General features: G+C 44.5%; 1 protein-coding gene across 1 annotated transcript in view; it reads left to right on the top strand.

Moving 5' to 3' along the window:
- The window catches only part of LOC135026993 (uncharacterized), a 176,625-nt gene that overhangs the window by 64,573 nt on the left and 97,681 nt on the right, over positions 1-14,371 (top strand). The gene's annotated exons all lie outside the window — the stretch shown is intronic.

Below are 14,371 nucleotides of genomic sequence, written 5' to 3'. Positions count from 1 at the left end.
TCTGTAGTTCACACTGTTCCAATCAGCTGTGTGTGTGTGTATATATATATATATATATATATATATATATATATATATATATATATATATATATATATATATATATATATATATATTTTTTTTCATAGTTATGGTGAACTTTCTCTAGATAGTTAATCTCCTGAGATTAATCACTGAATCTGGGTATGCTAAAAGTAATAATGGAGAAATCACATAAGAAGAAAGGCACCTTATTCTGTGTAGCCAGAGGGCTTGGTGTTGGAGTTCTGTGAGGAATTGCAGTGATGTTACCTTGCATGCTGCTGCAGTAACGGTGGAGACTGCTATTTTTTTTTCTAATTACTCCCTGGGTAGTCTCCGAGCTCAATTTGTTACTAGCCAGCTGAAGTTTATTACGTGGATCTAAAGAACTGTTCCTTAGTGAAGACTGTCCATAATCTCTGTAACACTGTGATGAACCTAGCTAGGTTAACTGTATCACTTGGTCCAGACTTGGCCCCGGCTCACCTCTCTGCTTTTAAGGGTGAGCTGCTGAATGCGCCTGTATCACTAAGTATATAAGCCGCTCAATGTGTCTCGGCTACTTTGGCCTGCAGCTACTGGTCCATATCACTGTGTTGGCCGCTAAAATATAACTGTTACAGATGAAATTACTTTCCTTTGACTCTCTAGAAGCGTGTCCGCTGATACTGAGTGTATGTTCGTGGCATGTATAAATAAGTATAGGCACGTATGCAGTCCTCCCTTCAGTCTCCAAACTGCAAGTCTGTAATGCTAAATGATTTAACAGCAGCTGCAGCAAGGAGAGGGTAAACTGCTGACAGAATATTCCCAGCAAGGGTTCCTGGATCTGATAGGTGCAATGCACCCAGTGTTTGCTCACCAGCTTCTGTTCAATGAAGCACCGTCCTCTCTCTCAGGCTGGGAACTGCCCCCATAGAGGATGGGAGCCACATCACCACACTCCCACGTCAGCTGCGATCACTGGAAGCTGTAGATATGCTGTGGGAGGCCCCCACTGCTCTCTGGTTGCCACTTCTCCAACTCCGGTCAAGGGGACAGTGGCCTTTTACAGGCAACCTGCGCAGTACCTCACACCGGTCCAGCCACCGTCCTCTCACTAAGATGTCCGCCTAACCTCCACCAACTGTCACACCTGACATTGGTCATGTGACCACCTCCTGATCTCTTGAGCAGCTGCAGAGACTGTTGGGAATTATCTGCCTGTGAAATGCGTTGTAGTGCACTGCACAGTGTCAGATATAAAGTAGTATCTTGCATAGCAGGGTATTACATATACATCCCAGCATGCCCTGCCTCAGTGATATCAAGCCTTAATAGTAAAATTGTGGCAGGGAATGCTGGGATGTGTAGTTCCACAGCTGCTGGAGGGACACAGGTTCAAGACACATGTAGTATATTAAACATAATAAAGCTACATTAAATTAATTATAATTATGCTTACTTTTGACAACGGCCACCCACTCATACTCCTCCCTCTGGTGGTGGCTGCATTCCTTCTGTGGCTTGAGGGGGGGATGGAGGTTTGATGGGGAAAGGGGCTTGAAAGGGGGTGGGAGGTTGGATTGGGGAAGGAGAATCCGATTCAGAGGGGGAGGGCAAGTCGTGGGTGGGTGAAGCTTGATGGGAGTAATAGGACAGCTGTGTTGGTTGTGGCCTCCCACTCCTCCTTTGTGCTCTGCCTGAGGAGAAAGGAACACCGTTTGAAAAAACATAAGCTTCATAATGCAAATTTAATTCACACAAATTAGCTATAGATTGTAAGCAGGGCCCTCCTACCTCTGACTGTTCATTTTTACCCAGTTTTGTCTTCTAATTGTGTCCAGTTGTAAAGCGCAATTGAATTTGCTGCGTGCTATAAAACTGTTCCTAATAGGCTACTCTAGAATGCATAAAATATATATATTTTTTTGTTTAACTATTTAAAAAATATAATTAACCTTATTTTTATGGATAAAAAAAACACAATATAATTTAAAAATAAAACATGTACATAAGTTATATTCATTGTTTGTAAATTAGTAAACAGACAACCCCCACACATACTGTATACATGCATACAAACGTCCATGCATACCTACATACATTAACACTATCTACAGGCTAAACAACATACACACTTATGAATTCAAATATCTGTTTAACGGCTAACAACAAACACACTCATGCGCACATGAATCCACTGTAACGCTACAGTATGCATTACTTATGTTGCGGTATTTGGCATAATTGCACCAGCAAACTTGGCTGGTGGCGTAGGTACGACCATCATCGCTCTAAATGGACTATGGATAATGGTTCACCTGACGTGGGGGGGACACAGGGCTAGTCCGCCCCACATGTCGGGGGGCGGACTAGTCCGCCCCACATGTCGGTGCCAGCCCCCCCCTCTCCCCCACAGTAGTGCAAAGGCATCGCACAGCGGCAATGCCTTTGCACTTCAAGAATAGCTCCCGACCAGTGCAGATTTAGCATGCTGGCCAGGAGCTACTCGTCGCTCCCCGGCCCGCAGTGGCTGCGTGTGATGTCACGCTGCAGACTGCCCCCCCAACAGACCGGCCACGCCTGCGTTGGCTGGACCGTGCCCACTAAATGGTGGCTTAACACCGCCGTCCAGCCCCCTCTCGCCCAGCGACCACCTCTGCCTCAGAGGCGATTGCTAGGCAATGACGAATGGCATGCGCCGTTCCGACCCGATCACAGCGCTGTGAGAAACTGCAGCGAGCGGGTCGGAATGACCCCCAGTCTGCGTGCAACCTCCGTGTGGATATATAAGGGCCTGACTGGCTTATGGGGCAGTCCATTACAGCAGTACGGAGCTGCAGCTCCCTGATTCTAAATGCGGCAGCTCGCTAGGTGCCAATGGCATATTAAGCATATTTGCTAATATTTATACAGTATGCCTGCTCCGCAAAATCAACAAAATAAATAACATGCACCCTTGAGAAGTACACAGAAACACAGGAAAAATATAATGAATACCAAAACACACTTGGGTAAAAATGTACAAACCAACACACCACTACAACATGCACGCTTACCAGCATAACTAAAAATTTTGGTGTCAACCACACAACAATCTTTATAAACCGCAAATGTACCCTCTAAGAGCAAACAAAAAAACATATATTTTTTGTAAAACATGTTGTGCGACTGCATACCACCATTTACAAAAATGAATAACAAAAAAGTTATCGCAGATGAAAAAAAAAATGTACTGCTTTGCACAATACTGGAAAAACCTTTCACAACACACATACAGACATGTATTACACAGACACACTGTGCAAACACAAACAACCATTACCACACCACATACTTACCAGCGCAAACACAGTTGCAATTTGAAACACCAACACTCTACATAAAACATTACATAACACATATTAGTTAAAGGAAATATGTACTTCTAATACATGTTTAACTTGAAAACATATAAAAACCCACTTACCTTCAACACTAACATCACACGCTCTCCAAGATCAACACCCACAATACACATATGCATAGAGTCACCTTAAATATGGAAAACAATGTTTATCAATTTTGCCAATTGTGTTTGCATCACCTGTGCAAAATTACATTAAGCATGTATAAACCCCCCCCCCCCAGAACCATACGCAGATGGTACCAGCATCATGGATCCCATTGCTGAGGAAATACAAGCCATCAATGCCCAACTGCGTGCAGCGTTCCAATAAAAGAAGGCAAGGCCAAATGGCCCAGCAACTACCAGTATCTGGCTGTGCAGAGGAGGAAGGAGCAGGGCCCAGTAGGTGAGGGTGTTTCTGAAACCAACTCTGATGTGGGCCCAGACAGCTCACCTCCGTGGGAACACACAGAGGAACCCCCCCACCAACCAACTCTCCAGGAGGAGTTCTATTGGCCATCTGAAACCATGGCCAAAGAAATGAGGAGTTTCAGCAACAGATGCTCCTGGGGGTCCATGAGCTCACCTCTACTATCCGTCAAGGCATGCATGAGATAACCCCCATTCTTGGCCCCATTGTCCAAAGCATGCAGGCCATCACAGCATTCCATGGCCAGAGTCTAAGGGAGTCAACAACACCTGCCCCATCCCCTAGACCTGCCCAGGAACAACATCTCACTGGACAGGGCTCTCGCACATACACATGCAGATGCCAATCCCCAGAACCACCCCTTCAGCCATTTAAAAAAAGAGGAAGATGGTGATTTTCCTCCCCAGATGCGCTCCATGGTTCCTGGCCACATATTTTTTGAGACATAGTGGATTTGTTCCATGGCGTGCAGAACAAGAATGTCCAACTCCATCCTGCCAAATATTTTTTTCTCTCTTTACCTGGCTGTAATTGAGTAGACTGTGAACTTGGGTCAGCTTCCTCTTCTGTTTGTGGGCCTGATTGTTGTGTCTGGGTACTGAGTTTAGTAATACAATTTATTCTTATTGCCTTTCACTTTGAACACAAATAGTGTTCATTTTATTGTGATACATGGTAATGCAAAAATATATTTACAAACCATAATGATTTATAATGCTTCTTTTTTAGTGGGGGCCCAAACAAAGCAATCATTTAAGCCACAGTCATGTGGCAGACCCTGTTGCTAAAATGATTGATTGGTTTGTTATAGTGTGCATGTCCTGTTTATACAACAGGGGTGCTGCCCTATATGGGGTGCTTCCCCACTGCCGTTTAAGTCCAGTGGTGCTGTAGCCTTTCTGCTTTGCTGTGTAATTCTCCAGGGGTCCTGCCTATGCTGTATAAGTGCAGAGGTGCTGCTGTAGTTTATCCTAGGTTTAAATTTAAGCCTAGAGCAGAATATGAAACCAGCTTCAACATCACAACCAAATTTGTGAAAACATATATCCGCAAAGGAGAAATGGAGATTGCAATTTTGACGAAGTATTTTCCAATGAGAACACATTTGTGGCCAAAGTCAGTCAGGCTCAGAGGAGACTGAATCATAATCCAGTGCAACTGCTAAAGAAAACTAGGTTTTCCATCTGCACCTATGTATATATGTATGCCATATAATTCCAGGGGTGCCCTGTCTGTACCCGCTCATCTACAACTTGTAGTATGCACTGTGTACCCAGCATTAGAGAGAGGTTCTTCTCAATTATTTCATGTAAGTAACTCAAATGAATAGCACCATTAGTTTTGATTTATTATTAATGTTCCACAATTTGAGATTATTTACAAAATGCGCATTTGTTGTACAGAGTTCTTTTCATTTATTTTGTAAATGTTTTCTCCTTAATATTGGACAATGCAAGGGCTGCGTAGTGTTATCGCAAGATTTTGCGGTGTTAAGGGGGGGTACACACGGAGCGATAATCTAAGCAATCTGACTAGATTGCTTAGATTTTTAGCAAGATCGCTCCGTGTGTAGCCCTAACAGCAATAGCGATGCGCAGCCCCGCGCATCGCTATCGCTGCTGCTAGATTGGCCTGCATGCAGGCCAATCTAGCGGGTCGCTCACTTCACCCGCTGGGTGAAGTGAGCGGCCCCCCCGTCTCCCCCCGCACGCTCAGCACAGATCGCGCTGTGCTGAGCGCCGGGAGAGATGTGTGCTGAGCGGTTCGCTCAGCACACATCTCTCCAGCATCGGCCCGTGAGTACTGGCCTTTAGAAGAACAGATTTTCAGTAATCTTGCATTGCATCAGCTTTCCATTGCACTGCAGCACTAGATGGGCCAGGAGCTCCTGTGTGGCACCAACAGTTACTGAATAAGGCCCATTATGGAGTCTCCTGGTGGCTTACAGCAAGGAAGATGTCTAAAGCATGCTGTTGGCACAGAGGTTAGGATTGCTTCCTCCCACAGTCCTCCTAATAGTATGAAATGAGTTTCGACTGTAGAGTGGAAAGCTCCACTAGGACAGGGGATCAATAACAAAAAATTCACTGCACAGTCCAGCTTAGTACTGTACCGAATCCACCTGAACTCAACTTGGCTTATCCGGGGGCTGCTGTGGGGGCTCACAAGGGCAGGAACATGTGGTGAGCTAAATAGCTCAGGAGGCACTGGCTAGCACCAGAGCCAGATTTACACGCAATATATGAGCCAAAGGGTTCATCTGGGCATTATACACAGGTGCAGCAGTACTGTAACTCCTGGAAATTTGGTGAGTTTTGATTAGAGATGTGCAGAAAAGATACTCACCTGCCATAGACTTTTTACTCCAAAGTTTTGACTATAAAAATTATTAGAATAATGCAAATAAGATATTTCAAACAAATTCTTTGTATTTTTCATATACTTTATACAGCGAAAACTCTGGCACAAACGTTAGTATGATAGGAAAGGCTCTTCCTCATGCACCGCTCATCACTGCAGAGGTGCTGCTAAAACATCTAAGGGGCTGCTTTATTTAAACATAAAATATAAACATAAAATATGAATAAAATAAACCGGTATGCTCACATGCATGTAACTGGGAGGTGTGAAAAATGAAAATAAAGCATCTGCCACAAAATATGTAAATAAAAATTCAATAAATAAATGGGAAGAAAAAAAAAACATGGATTTTCACAAAATAAGTCTCCAGACTCCGTGGAAGGGAAAATATCCAATCTTGATCCTGTGGTATACACCAGTTTATTTGCATTCCATCATTAAATCCGAGATTATCTTAATCCCTGAAAATCGAGAAGAGGGTACAAATTCAGAGGCTTTTACCCCTAGTTTTTCATTTTGTCCAGTAATGTGGTAATTATATATTTGCTTGGTTAAAATCCTTTCTGTTTCACACCAATATTGGAGTGGAGATGAAAAGCCTGTGTGTTGTTCCTGATTGCCTGTGCCTCTCTAATTTTTAATCACCTTCTTGACACTGTCCTCTTCCTCTTGCCTATTCTCATAATGTAAAAAAAGTAATCAAATATGGAGGTGGTATGTTTGTAGCTAGCTATGATTCGGAGAACTTGGCAAACTTTTCCAGTGGGACCACCTGTCGCTGAAATGATGGGTTTATTAAACTGTGCATGTTCTGTTTAAATAACATAACATCTTGCACCTCTTTTTTTCTTTGTATTATGTTCCCTTTGGGGCCCAGTTTTTAAAAGGGCCATCCTGTCTGCCACTGCAGTGCCACTCCTAGATGGGCCACGTGTTTGTGCTGCCCACTTGTGCCGTTTAGCTTAATCCAGCTACCTCGGTGCAACCTGTTGGCCTAAAAACAATATTGGCCCTCATTCCGAGTTGTTCGCTCGCAAGCTGCTTTTAGCAGCATTGCACATGCTAAGCCGCCGCCTACTGGGAGTGAATCTTAGCATAGTAAAATTGCAAACGAAAGATTAGCAGAATTGCGAATAGACACTTCTTAGCAGTTTCTGAGTAGCTCCACACTTACTCGGCAACTGCGATCAGTTCAGTCAGTTTCGTTCCTGGTTTGACGTCACAAATACTCCCAGCGTTCGCCCAGACACTCCCCCGTTTCTTCAGACACTCATGCGTTTTTCCCAGAAACGGCAGCGTTTTTTCACACACCCATAAAACGGCCAGTTTCCGCCCAGAAATACCCACTTCCTGTCAATCACATTACGATCACCTGAACGAAGAAAAAACCTCGTAATGCCGTGAGTAAAATTCCTAACTGCATAGCAAATTTACTTGGCGCAGTCGCACTGCGGATATTGCGCATGCGCATTAGCGACTAATCGCTCCATTGCGAGAAAAAAAATAACAAGCGAACATCTCGGAATGACCACCATTGTGAGGTGTTCAGAATAGACTGGAAATTAGTTGAAATTAACGTTATTGAGGTCAATAAAACTGTAGGATTAAAAATACCCCCAAATTCTGTGATTTTAGCTGTTTTTATGTTTGTTTATTTTTAAAATCCAGATCCAAAACCAAAGCCCGAAAGAGTAGTTTTAGCAAAACCAATCCAGATCTAAAACATGAGCGGAGATCTGGATCCAAAACCAAAATGCAAAACCCGAAAAAGTGTCCTCCGCACATCTCTAATTTTTTAAAGCGATCTTACTTTGCAACATTTTTTCCACACCTGCCTAAAACTTTTGCACAGTACTGTAAATATATAATGTTAGTTATGTAGCACTCAAAGTGTTTTACATTTGCCCTCACAGTACAAAATAAGAACAAGCTTAACAGTAGATATTAGTGAAATATGTGAGTGAGTAAATAGGTAAGTCTTGAGCCTGTTTTTGAAGGCTTCTAGAATGAGGTTTCTCAAACTGTGCATGGAAGAGAATTTTATGTAGATGGAGCTACAAATCTGAAAGCCTGACCCCCAGATGAATTATGGGAGATTCTAGGTCCAGAGGCCGCTGAGGTTTACAGTGTTTCCCAGTCACACTTTGACCTACCTGCGACACAGTCTAAAGCGTTGTCCGCCATTCGCTGGTCCATCTGACATCCCATGCTGTCAGTCACAGCATCTATTTTAGGATAGTTAGGCTCCAGCTCCTTCCCGGCCTGCTAGACTTCAATCCACTCTGAAGCCTAGCCTGGAGTACTGCATGTTATTTCCTGATCAGCTGACTCTGCAGAGAACTCTCCAATCAGGTAGTGTTTACCTGACATGTGATCCCTTCAGCCTATCACCAGAGAGCAAGGGGTATATATATTCCAGTTCCAAGCACTGAGAAGCTATCAGTGTTTTGTTGTCCTCAAGCCTGTAGAGAGCTCCTGCAATCTCCTGCTTAGAGAGACAGTGCATTACCAACTTCAGCACTTCCTGACTCCTATCTCCAGGATATCTGCAAACCTGCACTGCTGGTGATATCATCTCCAGGATATCTCATCTCCAGTATATTTGCAAACCTGCACTGCTGGTTATCTCATCTCCAGGGTATCTGCAAGCCTGCACCGCTGGATATCTCATCTCCAGCATATCTGCAAACCTGCACCGCTAGTCAATACAATCTCCAGTATATCTGCAAGCCTGTATCACTGAGTTATCCTATCCAGCTATCCTGTACTGTTGGTTAAATCCCAGGTTCCAGCTATCCTGTACTGCTGGTTTAGTCCCAGCTTCCAGCTATCCTGTACTGCTGGTTCAATCCCAGCTTCCAGCTATCCAGCTATCCTGAACTGCTGGTTCAATCCTAGCTTCCATATATCAATTTCTACCACAAGTCTCACTCAACTATCTTTGCACTGGTATCCCCAGTGTTCTAGTTTCCCATAGTTGTATAAACACCTTGGGCCAGCCATAGACTTTAGCCAAACCTGCCACGCCTGTATGAGCAGGTCATATAACAAGTCCACACTATTCCTTCCTCGGGTCTCCAGCTAACTTGCTACTAGACCTCGTCCGGTTCCACAAGTGCCAACAACCATGACAGTAAGCACTGACCAAATTGATCTGGCAGGCAGCGATGGTTTAAGTGCCGATGTGCTGCAAGCTATAGTGGCACACCTGTAGGTTCTGGAAACAATGCAATGACAGATGGTGAAAGGCTTACAGGACCTCGCTGCACTGCAAGATTGGTTTCAAACATCTTTGGCTACACCCTCATCGCAATCTACTGCCTGTGCATTATACCAAGGTTCTACTGCATCTTCCAAGGCCATCTGCCTCCCTACGCCAGAGAAATTCAATGGAAATCCAAAGCTCTATAGGGGATTTCTAAATCTCTGTGATGTGCATTTCACACTTCTTCCTGAAAATGTTCCCTCCTTCAAGTCTAAGGTGGCATTCATCGTTACCTACTCAAGGGCCTTTCAGGACAGGAGGGAATCTCCTTTGTGGGAGAGATCCGATCCCATTCTCAGTGACTACTCAAGGTTTCTACAGTCTTTTCGTGGAATCTTTGATGAGCCTGGATGCTCAACGTCCACTTCCATTGATGTCATGAAAATCTTCCAAGGCTCTAGGACAGTCAGACAGTACATAATTGACTTTCAAACTCTAGCATCTGAATTCCAATGGAATGAGGAAGCATTGACCATGGCTTTCTGGCATGGCCTCTCTGAAAAAGACTCAAAGATGAGCTAGCTTCTAGAGATATGCCTTCTATTCTCAAAGATCTTATGTCTTTATGTAATAAAACTGATCTTCACCTGAGAGAAAGGATTCATGAAAAATCTTGTCTTGACCGAGTTGAGCTGCGTCCACCTCCTCGCCTTCCTTCTCCTTCTTCAGATGTTGAGCCTATGCAGATAAATCACTCTAAGTTGTCTGCAAAAGAGAAACAATGTAGTCATCAGATGAATGTCTGTATGTGCTGTGAAGAAAGTGACCACCAACTGACAACCTGTTCCAAGCGTCCGAAGAATGGGCGTTCCTAGTCTCCGGAGTAGGGTTGAAGCTAGAAAGCGTAAAAAACTCTCCAAGCAAGAAGGATTCCATTTTCTCTATTTCTGTTCAGCTTCCCACTGGTTCTGAAACTTTTCCTGTGCTACTAGATTCTGGCGCTGCAGAAAATGTAATTTCGGCTGACCTGTTGTGTCAATATCAGATACCTACTAGGAAGCTACTGTATCTTAAGCCATCACTCTCATGGCAGTAGATGGTAGTCCTATACCCCATGGGACTATTCTCCAAGAGACTTGAAATTTAACCGTCCAGGTGTGGGTGTTACATTCTGAGGCTTTCTCATTTTTAGTTATCACCAGAAAAACTCATCCTCTTGTTCTTGGACTTCCTAGGCTCCAGCAGCATAATCCTCAATTGGACTGAACTTTGTCAAGGTCATTCCAACTCATCAGGTGGAGGTTCCTATTCCTTATAATCTCCCTTAGAAATACCACCGGTTTGCTGATGTCTTTAGTAAGGGAGGAGAAGACAAATTACCACCGCATAGAAAATAGTACTCCCGTTGAACTTATACCTGGCAAACCTCCACCCAGAAGAAGAACTTATCCTTTGTCCATTCCCGAAACAGCTGCCATGTCCGAGTATATCAAGGAGAACCTTGAGAAAGGCTTCATATGTCCCTCATCTTCACCTGCAGGAGCAGGTTTCTTCTTTGTCAAAAAGAAGGCTGGAGGACTCTGCCCCTGTATCAATTACAGGGGGTTAAATTACATTACAGTCAAGAACCGCTACCCTTAATTACTGAATTTTTCGATCGGGTTAAAGGAGCTACAATTTTTTCAAAACTGGATCTAAGAGGGGCATATAATTGAATTTGTATACATGCCGGCGACGAATGGAAGACCGCATTTAACACTCGTGATGGGCATTATGAGTATTTGGTAAGTCCATTCGGTCTCAGTAATGCACCAGCCTAAAGTAGGGGGTACTGTCACAAAACGGAGGTTTACAGTGCTTCCCTGTTGCACTTTGACCTACCTGCTACGCAAACCAAAACGCTGTCTGCCATTCACATCCAGCGCTGTCAGTTACAGCATCCAATTTAGGATAGATAGGCTCCAGCTCCTTCCCAGCCTGCTAGGCTTCAGTCCACTCTGAAGCCTAGCCTGGAGTACTGCATGTTAATTCCTGATCAGCTGACTCTGCAGAGAACTCTCCAACCAGGTAGTGTTTTCCTGACATGTGATCCCGTCAGCCTATCACCAGAGAGCAAGGGGTATATATTCCAGCTCCAAGCACTGAGAAGCTGTCAGTGCTTTGTTGTCCTCAAGCTTGTAGAGAGCTCCTGCAATCTCCTGCTTAGAGAGACAGTGCATTACCAACCTCAGCACTTCCTGACTCCTATCTCCAGGATATCTGCTAAACTGCATCGCTGGTGATCTCATCTTCAGGATATCTGCAAACCTGCACCGCTGGTGATCTAATCTCCAGGATATCTGCAAACCTGCATTGCTAGATTTCTCATATCCAGGATATCTGCAAGCCTGCACCGCTGGTTATCCTATCTCCAGTATACCTGCAAACCTGCACCGCTGGTCAATACAGTCTCCAGTATATCTTCAAGTCTGTATCCCATCCTGCTATCCTGAACTGCTGGTTCAATCCTAGCTTCCAGCTATCAATTACTACCACAAGTGTCACTCTTTGCACTGGTATCCCCAGTGTTCTAGTTCCACATAGTTGTACAAATACCTGTGGCCAGCCATAGACTTTAGCTGAACCTACCATACCTGTATGAGCAGGTCATATATCAAGCCCACACTATTCCATCCTTGGGTCTCCAGCCAACTTACTACTAGACCTAATCTGGTTCCACAAGTACCAACAACCGTGACACCGTCATACTGTATATATTTTGTCTTGCGGATACCCGGCACTCTCGCTGTGATGTGATAATGCCCTGGTGCCATGATTCTCAGTATTGTAGCTTTCCCAAACAGGTGTACGTACAGTATGTCGCAAGAAATGGTGATGTTTTAAAATACAGTGTGAGAAAAGTGAAATATAAAGGTGTATTAAAGGCGTATTATATTCTTATAAAAGACCTCTGGCTGTTGCTTTTTCTCACTGTCTAGATATTAGTTATTTATTAGTATATATGGGCTAACTATCCTTGTCAGAAATGTATATAACATGTTTTGTAATGCACAGTGGTGTAACTAGAATTTTTTCTCTCCCAAGCCCAAAAATTCTCCGACGCCCCACCCCCCCCCATAACTGGCAATAGTTGTGAATAAGGGGTGTGGCTTTGTTGAAATAGACGTGACTTCACATAAAGGGGCGTGTCATTGCAGGAAAAGACTACCTTATACCCCAGTTTTGCAACCTGCACGCCCAGACGTTGTCCACCACAGGAAAGAAAACACACACCGCAATGTCCGTGATACATTATGCCACACACTGCAATGACCCTGAGACATTATACCACATACCACAATGCCCGTGATATAGTATGCCACACACCGTAATGCCTGGCTGTGACACATTATGACACACCGCAATGTGCGTGATACATTATGCCACACACCGCAATGCCCATTACACATTAAGTCCTACAGTAAGGTTTCTAATTACTTTTAAATTACCTGCTCGTTGCCAGGGGTTTCATGCTCTTGGTTCCATGCACGGTGCCAGAGGTTTTCATGCTCAGGGTGTCATGCTCGTTGCCAGGGGTTTCATGCTCTTGGTTCCATGCACAGTGCCAGGGGTTTTCATGCTCAGGGTGTCATGCTCGTTGCCAGGGGTTTCATGCACTGGGTGTCATGCTCGTTTCTAGGGGGTAATGCTTGTTGCTAGGGCAGTGCTCCCAGTGCCACATATGCCCTCAGTGCCAGATATTCCCCCACAGTGCCAGGTACACACATGCCCCCAATGCCAAACATGCCCCCCCAAGTGCCAGGTACACATATACCCCCCAGTGTCACATATGCCCCTTCAGTGCCACATATGCTCCCCCAAGTACCAAATATGCTCCCCCCCTTCCCTCCAGTGCCACGTATGCTCCCCCAGTGCCAGGTACAGCTCCCCCTGCTCCCCGCTCTTTTGTGAAGGAGGGACGCGGAGGGCACAGCGCGCGCCTCTCCTGTGTCCCTCCTGCGTCTCCGGCATGTTTGTTAAATGAAGTGCCGGTTCGTGAGCCAATCAGAGCTCATGACCAGGCACTTAATTCAATAGACACGCCGGAGACACAGGAGGGACACAGGAGAGGCGCGCGCTGTGCCCTCCGTGTCCCTCCTTACAGCAGCGGCTACGGAAAGAAGGGAGACAGCAGATTGACATGCGGACGGCTCGTCCGCATGTCAATCTGCTCTGCGCTAAATCAGTGGCGGCGCCCCCCGCAGCTCTGCACCTCCAAGCCACCGCGAGGGCTGCGGGGGCAGTAGTTACGCCACTGGTAATGCAGAGCGTTAGCAATCAGTCCTCTTATAAGAGCTTTCTCATTGCTTTAAGTGTATCTTTTATTTGGTGAGATCATTTATTTCACTTCCACAAGTAATGCGTATCTCCTCATTATACAATGTCACAAGTATTTATCACTGTATTGGCATTCAGCTGTTCCCTCTGCCATAATTATAGAGGTTGAATCCTACTATGCAGCATTGTTATTAAGCAATTAATCTAATAATTCCCTTAATGAGTGATAGTAAATATTATAGTGATCTTTTAAGGGATGAGCAAAGGTGGTCTTCAAATTGCTCATCCACTCATACTGCTAATTTTCCACTTATTATTATTAACAGTTTCTTATATAGCGCAGCATATTCCGTTGCGCTTTACAATTAGAACAATAGTAATAGAAATAGTAGTAGTAATAGAAGAAAACTGGTCAAAAACAGACATCGAGGTAGGAAGGCCCTACTTGCATGCTCACAATCTATAGTTATTGGATTCCTTTTAGTGATAGATACATCAGAGCCGTAAGTAGACTTTTTGGTGCCCTGTGCCAGAAAGAGAATTGGTGCCTCCCCCTCCCCCCCATATTTCCAATAGGGACATAAGGCACATGTCTCTCAGGGAAAGGCATACTTGCCTACTTTTGAAAACTGCTTTCAGGGAGATTGCAGGTGTTAGCAGAATACGC

The sequence above is a fragment of the Pseudophryne corroboree genome, chromosome 2 (genome assembly GCF_028390025.1).
Source record: "Pseudophryne corroboree isolate aPseCor3 chromosome 2, aPseCor3.hap2, whole genome shotgun sequence".
Lineage (NCBI taxonomy): Eukaryota > Metazoa > Chordata > Amphibia > Anura > Myobatrachidae > Pseudophryne > Pseudophryne corroboree.
The sequence above is the reverse complement of the archived record's forward strand: the minus strand, read 5'-3'. Positions and strand labels throughout refer to the sequence as shown.